Raw genomic sequence first — 13,950 nt, 5'->3', positions numbered from 1 at the left:
AAGAAAAGAGGGGCTGAAACAACAAAAGCCAAAATCTGAATTTTGGACACTCCGAAGGCTGGGATCAAGAGTTGGCTGGGTGGCTTCCTAAAGGAAGGGGCCATTTGCACCTTTCATGTTAGGCTGGGACTGTGAATGCCCCATAGTCTGTGAGTAACAGGCCCATCTCCCCCACCTCCTTAAAATAAAATCTGATACTTTGGTTACAAAAGAAACCCTCCCCCCACCTTTACTCCAGTGGAACATTCCTCCTCAATCAGCCAATCAGAATTTCACCTGCGAGATCAACCCCTGAGCAAGATGAGCATGCTTTGGAACCTTGGGGAATGCTGGCTGCCCATTGGCTGGTGAGGTAATCCCTGGGTTTATAATGAGAGGACTCTTTGCAAAGCCCCATCCAATCTGAGAAGGCAAAGGGACGCTTAATATGGCACATGTGATGGAGGGTGTGTGTGAGCTGTAGCCCCGGCCAGGAGCTTGGAGGGGTTCTTGGCTATCACAGCAAGAAAATGGGAACATCAATGCTACAAGCTTCAGCAAAGTAAATCAATAAAGAGGAGTCCAGACTATGAGTCAAATTCATATTTTTAATACACATCTCACCCAGCAGCAGCCAGGACAGTAAGAACTTACACGGCCAATAGTGACTTTCATTCCATAGGGACACATTGCAAACTGATAACACAAATTATACATGCCTTTGGGGTGGGACACAGCATCTGTGTAACAGCACACAGCAATGCTATGTAACCCGTGCTTGTAGGCTGTGGGCCTTTTGTCACCCCTCTAGTGACTAGGCACCATAAAAGACAGAGCCTGCCCTGGCTTCCAGCTGTTGGATTTAGTCTTTGATCTTAAGCATTAACACGATTTATGAGTTGAAATCCCACCAGTGGCCCAAGTGGGGTTCATTACAACTATACAACCACTTAGAATAGGAAGTGAGGAATAATCCGTATCCAGTGGAAATCACAGGGGGAATTTTAGGAGGCAGAATGCAACCCCCCACGCTGGATTTGGCTGTTTACCTTGGTGCTTTCTGCTCAGAGGGGAGATGCACAGCTTGTCTTACTACTGAGAAAGCAGCTGGCCAAGCTTCTTCTTCTTTTTTTTTTTGTCATTTACAAAAAAAATGACCCTCCTCTCTCCTCCCATCGACGCTTTCCACACGCTAGTCACTGTTTTTATTTGAGAAACGAAACAAATCTTCAAATGAAACCTCTTGCAAATACGGGCCATTCTTGTGGCTTTCTCGGTCATCCAACTTCACATCTTCTGATCACGCCACCTGTCAGTCAGAGAGAGCTGTTTCAGTGATAGGACATCGCACACATTTCCCTCCTCCCTGCCTGGCTGGGAGTATGGACTCCTCAAGGGCCTGATTTGCAGACACAGTTGGCACCCACTGCTCCAGCATTAATCAGTGCGGGAAAACCTGCCTCACTGAAGTAATGGGCATTTTGCTACTGACATCAATGGGGCCAGGATTCCCCCAATGGGAACGGCAGGTGCTCAGCACCTCTGAGAATCCAGCCCTAAGACGTATGTACTTTTTGGCCAGAATGTTTCAATCAGGCTGTGAAACTTAGACTCTTAAATGCCAAAAAAAAAAAAAAAAAAAAATCCCCAAAGATGCAGATTCAGAGTGACCAAACTGTGTATGAATGTGGGTAGATTTTTCAGTAAAAAAGAAAAGAAGAAGCAGAAATTCAGAAATAGTTTGGCCTTTTCATTTTGGAAAAATGTTTCGTTTCAGAATTTCCCTAAATGTTATTTTAAAAAAATTATAAAAAAAACCTACCATAGAACCCCCTGCAATGAAACAAAACGTTTAGTTAGATCTGATGTGATTTTTTTTTTTTTACTTTTTTGCTTCACTGAGAAATTTTTAAAAAATTGTTTCAGGTCTCTCCAAAACAGTTTTTTCGCCCCCAATTTTTTGGTTCAGCCATTGAACCAAAACTTCAATTATTCACCCAGCTCAACGCTTCAATCCATATTTAACCATTTAAAGAGAAGGCGCTGAGTGCCTGCAGATCCCACGGAAGTCCCTGGGAGCTAGCCGTGCTCAGCACCTATGGAAATCAGACCTCTTTTCCTTGGGGATCTCAAGGCAGGTTTAGGAACCGCACCCTAAGGCCCCAGGTTTGACAATTGTAGCCTTTATTTTGATAATACAGTCAAACAAAAGCCTGTTGGAGTCACAGCAAATTCTGCAGCAGTGACCTCTGTCTTGTGATTGTTGACATTTAACCATTTATCTAGCTCAGTGGGGAGCAAGGTCCTGTGGTTAAAGCACTGGACTGCGACTTACGAGACTGTCCATGGCTCTGCCCCAAGCTCCCTGTGTGACACAGACCAGTCACATCAGCCCTCTGGTTCCCCGTCTGTGAAATGGGGATAAGGTTCTTTCCTTTCTCCCACCCTTTGTCTGGTTGGTCTCTGGTGTCTGTAGGAGCTATGGGCCAGAGACTCTCTTTTACTACATGCTTGTGCGGTGACTAGAGTCACAATCTCAGCTGGACTTCTTTGTACCACGGTAACACACACACCAACCAGAGAACTTAGATGTTCAGAAAGCAGCAAGAGAGTCTAAGGAGAGTGATGGGGAGAGGGAAGAAAGCTTACTGGTTATTTTCCACTGCACACATTGTACTGCAGGGAGCAGTCTGGCCATGACTGTGCATGGTGTGGATGGGATGATCTAACCGAGGTTTTCCCCTCTCTCTGATTTCTACTACTCTCTGATTCACACTTGGGGCTTGCCTGCCTATTCTGCCCTCTTTGCCCACACACAAGAAATAAACCAGTGTATCGGGGAACTTCCATGAAATGTTCTGTCCAGATTATCCCCTGGATCCTGTTTCTTTTTGATTATCGGGAAGTTTGGCAGATCCTTTTGTTCTCCTCCTGTTAACCTTCATCCCCATGACCTAAATTACACAGTAATAACCACAACATCCTCTGCCCCTGCAGAAAGCAGCTAGTGCAATAATAGGTTCCTCCGAGCCATCTGAAGGAAAGGAGATGATAATGAGAGGTTTTATGCTTTACCTTGAACTTGTGGGCCAGTGACGGAAATCCCCCTCTTATTAATTCAACTGATGGGAAATCGTCATTTACAAATGCCCTGTTCATCCGACACAGGTGGCCGCCGGTCAGGTGTCAACAGGGAGTGGGAAGAGCCAATGCATTAAAAGGGATTCTGCTGAGAATATATTAACTGCTTGGCTTTCTGAGAAACAGAGCCGTGTAAGGCACCAGAGGAGCGAGACCACTTTGCACATGCAACGTGGCTCGGACATTGCATCAACTCCAGTGGCTGCCTGTGACTGCAAGCCCTGCAGCATCGAGGACCTGATCTACAGCCTAGTGCACTTCCAATGGGATTTGAATCTGGCCCTTTATTGTTTTTAGAAGGGGTATTACTGGGCTAGCAGATGTCACGGATGTCTGGCTGGGGTGAGGGGCCACGTGTTTGGGGGACAGGGAGCACCTAAAGGGCCAGCTCTCCCCAGGGAATCTTGGAAGAACAGAGAACAAATTATAACAGGGGGTCTCAAGTCACGGCTGGGTCAATGCGTAACAGGGAGAGGAAGGGTGACCTTGTGGGTAAAGCACAGGCCTGGGACTCAGGAGACCTGGCTGTAGTTCCTGGATCAGTCCCAGACTCCCTGGGTGACCCTGGACAAGTCACCTAGGGCAAAATTTTAAAAAGCAACTAAAAATTTTGAGTGTCCTAATTTTTGGGGGCCCAACTTGAAGGGGCCTCATTTTCAGGAAGCACTGAGCCCCCACCCCATGCTTCCCCTCTCCCAGTTGGGTGTCTAATTCCCATAAGCTGCTCTGGAAATCCCAGCCTAGAGCAGTTCTTTTCCATGGCTTTAAAAAAAAAAACCCTTACTTCGCCCCTGGAGAAGCACAGTTGTGGTGGCGTGAGATGTGCAGCATGAATCTCCGTCGCTAAGTGAGTTGCCTTCCAGGGCTGCCTGACCCCCGGAAGTGGATGGAATCGGTTGGAGAAGCCCTCTGGGACGGTGTCAGGCAAGCGGGATGGCAGAATTTCCTGAAAATTAATGCGTACATCATGTTAGCATCTGGGCAGGATCTGGAAAGAAGCTGGTTCCTTTGTACTTTCTCTCTTGTTCTTCGTTAATAACTTCTTTGTAGAACTTCGATTTCTGCCTGGATTCCCCCCTTGTCCCCAGTAGCATGGAGCGTGACACTTCCCCCTGCCACACCACGGACACTGCCCCCTCCTCTATAAGGCACTCCATTCAGCTTCCCAGGGCGGAGTCCACATTGATTAATTGGCCAATCGGGGTATTTATCTCTTCCAAGATGTGATGTTTGGTGCTCATCTCACACCACGCCTGCTGCTCACGTAGTGCGAGCCCTGTGCTGAAGACCATCACTCTACGGAGATCCCCTTTTCCCCTCAACTTGCACTTGCGCTCTGAGGCTACTTAGCGCATTTACACCATTGGATCCCTGACTCTAATCGGGTTACATCAGAATTTGGCTTTTGGGCTATTTCGTACTCATCACTGTTGTTCCCTGATCTGCTCCATACAGGGAATTAACACAGATTTATTCCTTTCTCCAAGAGTGTATGCACATGTGTGCACACGCATGGCTGCATGTGTGATCACATGTATGCACGTGCACTGCATGGTTGTGTGTGTGTGTGTGTGTGCATGATCACGTGTACACATGGGCACTCTGTGTTCATCTGTGTGCGCATGCGAGAGCTGCTAAAAGTCCTGAACAAAACCTTTTTTCGTCAAAAATGGCTGTTTTTCAAAACATAAGTATTTTTGCAAAAAAAGTTGACAATTTTTTTTCATTTCTTGCAAGATTTTATACAGAGATTTTTATTGTCAATATTAACACAATGGTTTCCGATAGCCAGGTAATCAAACCTGGTTTTCAGTAAATGAAATGTCTTCAAATCAAGACTGGCCGCCTTTCTGGGAGATCTGCTTTAGTCAAACACAAGTTATTGGGCTCAATGCAGGGATAACTGGGGAGTGTCTCTGACCTGCGCTATACAGGGGTCAGACCAGATGATCTAATGGCACCTTCTGGTCTGAAAATCTATGAATCTATGAAAAGTTTAGATCAACATTTTAATAAAATATTTCAAAATCAAAATTCAACACCCGCCCCCACAACCCAACCCAACCAATCAAAAAAGGTCCATTTTGAACCTTGCAAATAAAAACAAGTTTGAAATTTCAAAACTTTTCACCAATTATTTAAAAAAATTTCAACCAGCTCTACTGTGTAAGTGGTTTACCATTTTCGCTCTCTGACTCCTTTGCCTGCCCCATTCTATAATCCACTATACACACAGCCTCAAGCAGGCCAGCTTCCTGCGAACTTCCCCGAGCAGTTTGTCTCGTGTCCTTGGACTTCCACAGTCATCTCTTGTCTTACACTGACGTTGTAAGCTCGTCATAGCAGGGACCGTTTTTTTGCTCTGTGTTTGTACAGTGGCTAGCACGACAGGGTCCTGGCCTGTGACTGAGGGGTCTAAGGCCTACGGGAATACAGATAATAAATAAGGGTAATAATGAGAGGTTGAGCTAGCTCCCCTGCCCCTCAGGGCATGTAGCCTTTGACTTAAAGTGGGCAGGACACAAAGGAGGATGATTAGCGGAAATTCTGGTACTTCCATCCTGGGCAACTTTTTGCAATTTCAGGGATTTTTCCTGTCGCGAATGGGGACCAAACGTCAAAATTCTAAACATTGCTGAGAACTGAAAAGCCCAAGAAACCTTTTAACTTGGGTCAGTTGGATCATGTAGTTTATATAATTTCAAGATGTTTCATTTACACTTTGACTGTTGTTATTTTTAATGATTTTTGCCATAATGAGATTACATTTCTAAACAAAAAAGCTCTTTCAACTGGAAACGTGGAACTTTTTCTTTGGAAAATGTCACAGCGAAGGGGTTTGACAATCTCTAAACTTCTTCTTTTTCTCTCTAAAATTATTTGAGTCAAGAACTTTGTCAGAACCGACCTGTCCCCGTGAGAAGGTTCGATTTTGGCAAGTGGATATTTTCCACCCCCCATCAAATCTCATAAAAAAATGCCCAGCCATCTCTGGTGATGATTAGTTAATGGACAAGTTTCATTGGCACGGTGGCTAAAGCTCCAGAAGCCGCCAGCAGCTGCTCTGCGCTAGGGCTCCCAGTGGGAATTGGCTGGCCAGCTGAGCGGAGGCCTGGCTGGGTGACTGAATGCAGACTGGAGCTCCAGAGGAGGGTGCTGGCGGAGGCTGGCTCTTCCCACACACATGCCTCAGCACGTGTGGGGGGTGGCAGAGAAAGCGCCTTGAGGCATTAGCCCCCCAAGAGCAGCCTGTGGAGCTGGATGGAGGGGACGGGGATGTTGTCATTTCGGGCTGGGATTCAGGAACGTTGAGGCATCTGGAGATGAAGAGAAAAGGGGAGTTAACGCTCCACCTCCTCCATGCCCCTATGTCTCCTTCCTTCCTTCGCTCACCCCCTTCCCCCTCCTCTCGGCAGCTCCCCTGCCATTTCTCCCCCCGCACCCGCACGCAGGAAAAGCTGTGTTGGGGAAACAGCTGGTGATTCCAGTCAGGGACCTGATTTACATACATTTCCATATGGATTAATTTCTCCCCCCTGCCCCCATCTCGGCCGTGGGAATTGGAGTCTGCTATCAAGGCGGGGTGTGTGTGTGTCCGTCCCTGTGTGCATGGAGAAGGACAAGCAGAGTGGGGGGAGCTGAGATCAATGGCAGGAGCCCTTTGAGGAGGGTGGGCATTTCGGATGGGTCTAGTGCTTTGCATGAGAAAAGCTGAGAGTGTTTTGATGGGGACACAGGTGGGCCCCCCGCTTCCAGCCTCCCGCTTTATTAATCTCATGCTCCCAAGGGAATAGATTTGCCGGGCGAACTGTCCTCCCGGGCAGGGATGGGCTCTGAAGTGCCAACCATACCCTGAGCTCTGCTGCCTTTTATCGAAGTGCCACTCAAATCAGTCTCCCCCCTTCAAGACAGGCCCATGCCACACATTTCTGACCCCGCTTCTATATTTCCACCTCCCTGAAGGTCAGGGGTGCTGTTTGACTAAAGGGTTTTGGTTTGTCCCATTATAAAGATAGAGGGTATTTGGAAAATCTGGGTCTGGTTTTGGACTGGGATTGGAATTGGGATTCCTTCCCTGCCGGTGCTTCCTATTCTGGTGCATCAGAAACAGCCCCCACCCCCCGCCTGCCTGCCATGCATTGCAGTAAAACACTGCAATAATAAAAGTGAATTTGTACCTGGAATCTTTAGCAAATGAGAAGGATTGCAGGGGAGTCTTGGGTCCCCTTGGACAGAGATTATGGTTTTGTAACAAGGCTCCGAAACCTCATGACTACAGAGAGAGTCATGCCTATGGGTTGGAGCCTCAGCTTTACTGTATGGAAACAAACTCAGCACAGGACTCAGTGGGTGCAAAACTGTCTGAACAGACACCAATGAGAAACAACCAACCTTTGCTCTTTTCTGGCACCTCCTGTGCCAGGACCCCTCAAAACACTTCATGGACATGAAGGAATTTAGCCTCACAGGCAGGTCAGTTTTATTATCTCCATTTTACAGATGGGGAAACTGAGGCACGAGGCGGGAAGTGACTTGCCCAAAGTAACATACATTGAGACTAAGGCAGAACACAGGCTGGAACTCAGGTGTCCTGGCCCCTGTGCATATTCTTTAACCATTCACACTATTCGGCCCATATTCTCAAAAAAAGACTAGTGATTTTGAGTTGCCTTAAAGGGGCCAGATGGTCAGAAAGTGCTGGACATGCACCCTTTGAAAATGAGTATGGGGAGGCAGTATGGTCTAGAGGATAGAGCACTAGACTAGGACTCAGGAGACCTGGCTTCTATTCCTGGGTGACCATGAGCAAGTTGCTTCATGGCTCTGTGCCTCAGTTTCCCCATCTATAAATTGGGGATAATGTACATTGACCTCCTTTGTAAAGCATTTTGTGATCTACTGATGAAAAGTACGATATAAGCCCCGGGTATTTAGACTATTATTAGGTTTGCAAACACGGAAGCAGCCAACATTACTGGCCCCTTTGAAAGTTTGGTACTTCCCTTCCTCTCCAGGGTGTGGGGTGCGGAGGATAAAACCTCACCGACTGGGAAGTGCTCAGATACTACAACAATGGGGCCCAGAGACAGAAAGACCCACCCTGTGCTGGCCTCTGCACAGGCGAACCGCGCCCTGTGTGAGTAAAATTTGCGGATGATACTAAACTGGGAGGAGTGGTAGATACGTTGGAGGGCAGAGATAGGATACAGAGGGACCTGGACAAATTGGAGGACTGGGCCAAAAGAAACCTGATGAGGTTCAACAAGGATAAATGCAGGGTCCTGCACTTAGGACGGAAGAACCCAATGCACAGCTACAGACTAGGGACCGAATGGCTAGGCAGCAGTTCTGCGGAAAAGGACCTAGGGGTGACAGTGGACGAGAAGCTGGATATGAGTCAGCAGTGTGCCCTTCTTGCCAAGAAGGCCAATGGCATTTTGGGATGTATAAGTAGGGGCATAGCGAGCAGATCAAGGGACGTGATCGTTCCCCTCTATTCGACATTGGTGAGGCCTCATCTGGAGTACTGTGTCCAGTTTTGGGCCCCACACTACAAGAAGGATGTGGATAAATTGGAGAGAGTCCAGCGAAGGGCAACAAAAATGATTAGGGGTCTGGAACACATGACTTATGAGGAGAGGCTGAGGGAACTGGGATTGTTTAGTCTGCAGAAGAGAAGAATGAGGGGGGATTTGATAGCTGCTTTCAACTACCTGAGAGGTGGTTCCAGAGAGGATGGTTCTAGACTATTCTCAGTGGTAGAAGATGACAGGACAAGGAGTAATGGTCTCAAGTTGCAGTGGGGGAGGTTTAGGTTGGATATTAGGAAAAACTTTTTCACTAGGAGGGTGGTGAAACACTGGAATGCGTTACCTAGGGAGGTGGTAGAATCTCCTTCCTTAGAAGTTTTTAAGGTCAGGCTTGACAAAGCCCTGGCTGGGATGATTTAATTGGGGATTGGTCCTGCTTTGAGCAGGGGGTTGGACTAGATGACCTCCTGAGGTCCCTTCCAACCCTGATATTCTATGATTCTATGAAAATGGCCACCAGGAGGGAGTTAAGATGGTCACTATGATGGGGAAAAATGGCATGTGGTTCTTTAAACCTGCTTTGGTTTCACCTAGGTGGTTTCAGAGCCTCTCAGTCAGGAGGCAGTGGAGAAGACTGAGTGGGCGCTCCGAGGAGAAGAGGGATGAGGGGAATGCCAGAGGGAGAAGAACCCTTGTTAAAATACCCCAGGGCCCACTGTGCAGAGTGGCCCCTGTTGTTAGTTAGGCAGTTTTAGTGACATGCCGCCTGGGCCAGGCAGCTAGCAAAGTGCTGCTGGATCCGAAGTCACTGGTTGTGTGGACTAAGCCTCAAACCATCAGCAACATGCGTTACAGGGGATGCTAACTGATGTAAACACATGGACATGCAGTCTAGCCATCAGCATGGGGGCTGGGGGAAGTGAGAGCCTGGACTCCTGGGTCTAGCCCCAGCTATGGGGGGTAATGGGATCTATAGCAAGGAGAGAGGCAAAGTATCAGGGAGCCTGGGCTCTAATTCGCATCTCTGCCACTGGTTCACTCTGTGACCTTGGGGCAGTTGCTTCACCTCTGAATGGAGCGAGGACCTTTTAAAATCTTGCCTTGAGTGACTTGCCCAGTCTGTGGTGGAGACATGAACTGCACCCAGGTCCCCCAAGTCCCAGGTCAGTGCCCTATGGCAGAATGTTATTGTCACTCCTTTTCCTTGCCCTTATTCTGGGGACCGATTTAATTTCAAATAGCTAGAGTTTATTCCCAGGCCCAAGAGGGTCAGGTGGGTGCTTCCGCTCCCTGCCCGTCCTGGAGGGCTCTGCACCCAGGTCTGTCCGACAGTTTCCTCTCACTGCTGGCTGGAGGCTGCTTTCCTTTCTCCGTGGGAACACAGGGGTTTAGGCCTCTCTTCTCTATCACTGCCAGACTCTGTGCTCAAGGCCTTTTTGCATGGCTTTCGCTCCCGCAGCCTGAGCGCTCCTCGGGGGGTAAGGACGCAATAGAGCTGTCGTGACTGGGTGACAGCAGAACTGGCCCCGTCTGAGTGCTGCTGTGAGGTGACAAAGTAGCTCAAGGCTTACGAACGAGTGAGCCCAAACCGCCAGCCTGCTGGGAGCAGGTGAGTCTGCAAAGGAACAGTCAAGCCAGTTCCACCCTGACTAGAACAATCAGTGTCAAGCGGTGCATGGTAATGCCCATGCACTGAGCTGATTTGTGCAAGTGTCTGGTGGGGGGGGGGGGTGGCAGAGGGAAGATGCACATAAAATTAACTCTTTGCACACACACCCTCCACCTTTGGAAAGATTTCAGGGATGGGGCAGGACCCTGTGATGGAGGAAACTCCAGTGAGAAGAATTAAAAAGCAAAGGCTCAGAAAATCAGACTGAAAAGAGCCCACAGGTCCCTTCTAGCTCAGTCCCACTGGCCGGGAGGTGTTTGCTCCCTCCAGGGCTTTGTCCAGTCTTGTTTGTGTCATGAGATGTGACTTCCATGGCGGGGGAAGAGCTGTGCATGCAGACTTGTAGGTAATGGGAAAGGCCTGCTCTTGATGCATTCTTTTCACCAGGCTGGCCCCTGGGATGTGGCATCAGGATATAGGGTCAGGGTTCAGGAAGGACCAGCAAGCACTGAGGGGCCAGGGAAGTGGAGATTTTAACCGCCAAACTTTCTTTCACGACCTTAATTCCAGGCTCAGGAAAAGATTTGGGGGTCGGCCTTATTCTCAAGCAAGCTGGTCTGTAACAACAAGTTTGCTCAATGCCAGAGAGGGCTGCACCAGCTCCAAACAGGGAGGGGGATGAGAGGGGGGCGGTTTCTTGGCACAGCTCCCCCCCGAAGAAAATTCATCTTGCATTTCAACTGGGAATTAAATCTCCTTTGAGTGTGTTTCCTTGTGCACTAATGAAGGCCTTTGGGCTGAATTAGGACCCAGGCATCAGCTTGTGCAATGGTCAGTTCTCACGCACCCTACTCTGGAAAAATCCGGTTGGGGATTTACCGAAAGTCAAGGCCTCAGTACCGACAATATCATAAAGAACCACGACAACAGAGGGACAATTTGGACATTGGAATCATCTGAGCCACAACTGGCTGGGAAGACATTTTGCTTCCTGAGCTGAGGTGACGGGGGGTAGTGGGAGTCCATGGACGAGCTTGGGGCACCACCATGCTAGGCTCTGTTCGAACACATGGTAAGGGGTAGTCTGGTCTCTAAAGATCTTATAATCTACCTAGAAAAAAGGTGGGGGTTAGGAAGCCTAGATTCATCAATTTCAGGGTGTGTGTATGTGATCAGCTAGTCTGACCCACTGTATAACATTGTTATCCCCATTTTATAGATGGGGAACTGAGGCCTAGACAGATGACGTGATTGGCTCACGATCACACAGGGAAGTAGAGGCAGGGCTGGGAACTGAATGTAGATCTCCTGAGCCCCAGCCCAGCTCCTTTGTGATGGGCACATCCAAACGCTTCTTGGTCTTTATTTCATGTTCCTGCCACGCTTGCTTGAGGGAATTTTCCTTCCTTTTTCTGCAGTGACTCTTCAGGAAGAGTTAACATGGAGACCAACAACTGCTCCATGCCAGTAGTGTGTGTGTATGGTGGGGGAGCTATTTTGTTGGCATCAAGAATGGATTCCGCCCCACACACACACACACACACATTCGGTGGCGTTCCTAAGCTACAATTCACCACAGTCCAAGCAACATACTGGGCCCCAACCAACAAAACCACAGAAGGTCTCGGCCTGAATACACATTAGGGGGAACGTGAGGGGAGCTTTTTCCCTTGAGCCAATGAAGCTCAAGCGCAGATGAATAATGCCACCAAGCAGAGGTAAGAACCTGATGCCCACTGGGCAACAATCAGGACCTTTCACTACTAAATGCTCCATGGCTGCTGAGTAATTTAGTCCAGCTAGGGGGAAGAGCACCTCCTCTTCCAGCACCACTCCTGCCAACTGCCTATTCCAACCTCACGACGCCTTGGTGTGGCAAGCCAGGGGTGGTTTTGCTTTTCCAGGACAGCCCCCGGGTGGGCTGGGGAGCGTTGGGTCTGCCCAATAACTCTGGAGCTGAAGACCCAGAGAATGCCATGGCTCAGGTCTTTCCTTTGGAAATCTCACAGGCTGATGCTTTAAGGCCGGGGAGCTCCCAGGGCTTTCTCTTCCCTTTATCTGCTGCACGCTGGATGACTCAGCCTGCTCTCGTCATTTTTCACTCCTCCGACTAGGACGCTTGTGAGCGACAGCAGAATGTAATGTTAATTGTTATTTAGTATCTGTATTGCAGTAGCGTCCACGAGGCTCAGGCACGGACTGGTACCCCATTGTGCTAGGCACTGTGCAAACACACACTGACCAGCACCACACTGCGGGAGGCCAGATCAGGGAGCGAAGGGAGAGGGCTGCTCCTGTGTTGGTCATGTTGGGAGTGGGGTTCGGAGAGCAGATGGCCGGAGGGGATGCGCGTGCTGTGTCAACATCATGCAGCTTCTGACTGGTGCGCAAGAGAGGACAAAGCCCTGAAAATACTATAAATGCCATTTGGGGCAAGTTCCAGAGGCTGAAGCCTGTTCTGCAGCAAAATACTCTAATGCCATCTACATTTAAGAACATAAGAACGGCCATACTAGGTCAGACCAAAGGTCCATCTAGCCCAGTGTCCTGTCTTCTGACAGTGGCCAGTGCCAGTGCCCCAGAGGGAATGAACAGACCAGGGAATCATCAAGTGACCCATCCCCTGCGGCCCATTCCCAGCTTCTGGCAAAGAAAGGCTAGGGACACCATCCCTGCCCATCCTGGCTAATAGCCATTGATGGACCTATCCTCCATGAATTTATTTAGTTCTTTTTTTCATCCATGTCTATAGTTCTCCTCTCGAGGGAGTTTTGCCCTAGACATACACCAGGGTGGAGTGGAGCAGATACCCCAGGCTGGCGAAGGAGACTTGGGAAATGGAATAGGGGGGGCTTATCACCACTAGAGCGCTAGTTCCAATCCAGGGTTTGCCCTGATTCCAGCCCCCAGTGGCCACTTATCAATGTGGCTGCACCAGTACGAATGCCTCCATGTAAACCGTGATTTGCACCAGTGCAGCTGAGTGTGGTTCATGCAGGAGTGAGCTGGTGCAAATCACAGCTTTGCTTGTCTATGCTAGGGGTCTGCACTAGTGACTGGATGTCAAGGGCTGGAATGGGGGCAGATCCCGAAGGGAGAGGGGGCTGAAATGAAAGGTCAGGGAGACGTGGCACCTGCTAGATGCAGCATGGCCTAGTAGACAGGGCACTGGCCTAGAACTCAGGAGACCAGGGCTCTATTCCTGACTCTGCCACGGTCACGGGTGTCTCTGTTTCTCCTCCCACTCTGTGCCTGTCTTGTCAGACTGTGAGCTTGTTGAGGCCAGGACTGTCTCTCTGTCTGCAGCCTAGCACACTGAGGGTCTGGCTTTCAGCTGGGGTCACCATAATACAACCAAACAATATCACCAAAGATAAGTGGAGGAAGCAGGGAGAGGAGGATAGATAGGAAGTTGGGTAACCTTACAGTCAGTGGGAGCAGAGGGTGCTTATTGATATTAGTTTTATCAGCTGGACCTAGCCCAGGGAGGGTTTTAAAAAGAAAAACAAAGCTGGTAAAAAATAAAGGCTCTTCTTCTAAATTAAAAATGAAAGCATTGTCCAAGCTACTTCAGATTTTGGGCTCAAAGTCCACAATACTCCCCCAAAACAATTGCAAAGAGATTTTTCAAAAATAAGATTTAGTGAAAAATTGAAGCTGCAAAGCAAGGGAAACACCCCCTTCACCTTA

General features: G+C 48.8%; 1 long non-coding RNA gene across 19 annotated transcripts in view; it reads right to left on the bottom strand.

The window, feature by feature from the left end:
- Positions 1–1,081: 1,081 nt before the first annotated feature.
- Positions 1,082–13,950, bottom strand: part of LOC141977659 (uncharacterized) — a 127,741-nt gene continuing 114,872 nt past the window's right edge. For all 19 annotated transcript variants that reach the window (XR_012636258.1, XR_012636256.1, XR_012636259.1 and 16 more), the window contains 2 exons: positions 3,905–4,066; positions 1,082–1,288 (listed from right to left, as the gene is read on the bottom strand). This is a non-coding gene — a long non-coding RNA (uncharacterized LOC141977659). The remainder of the gene's footprint in view (positions 1,289–3,904; positions 4,067–13,950) is intronic.

The sequence above is a fragment of the Natator depressus genome, chromosome 25 (genome assembly GCF_965152275.1).
Source record: "Natator depressus isolate rNatDep1 chromosome 25, rNatDep2.hap1, whole genome shotgun sequence".
NCBI lineage: Eukaryota > Metazoa > Chordata > Testudines > Cheloniidae > Natator > Natator depressus.
This window is presented reverse-complemented; position numbering and strand designations above follow the sequence as displayed.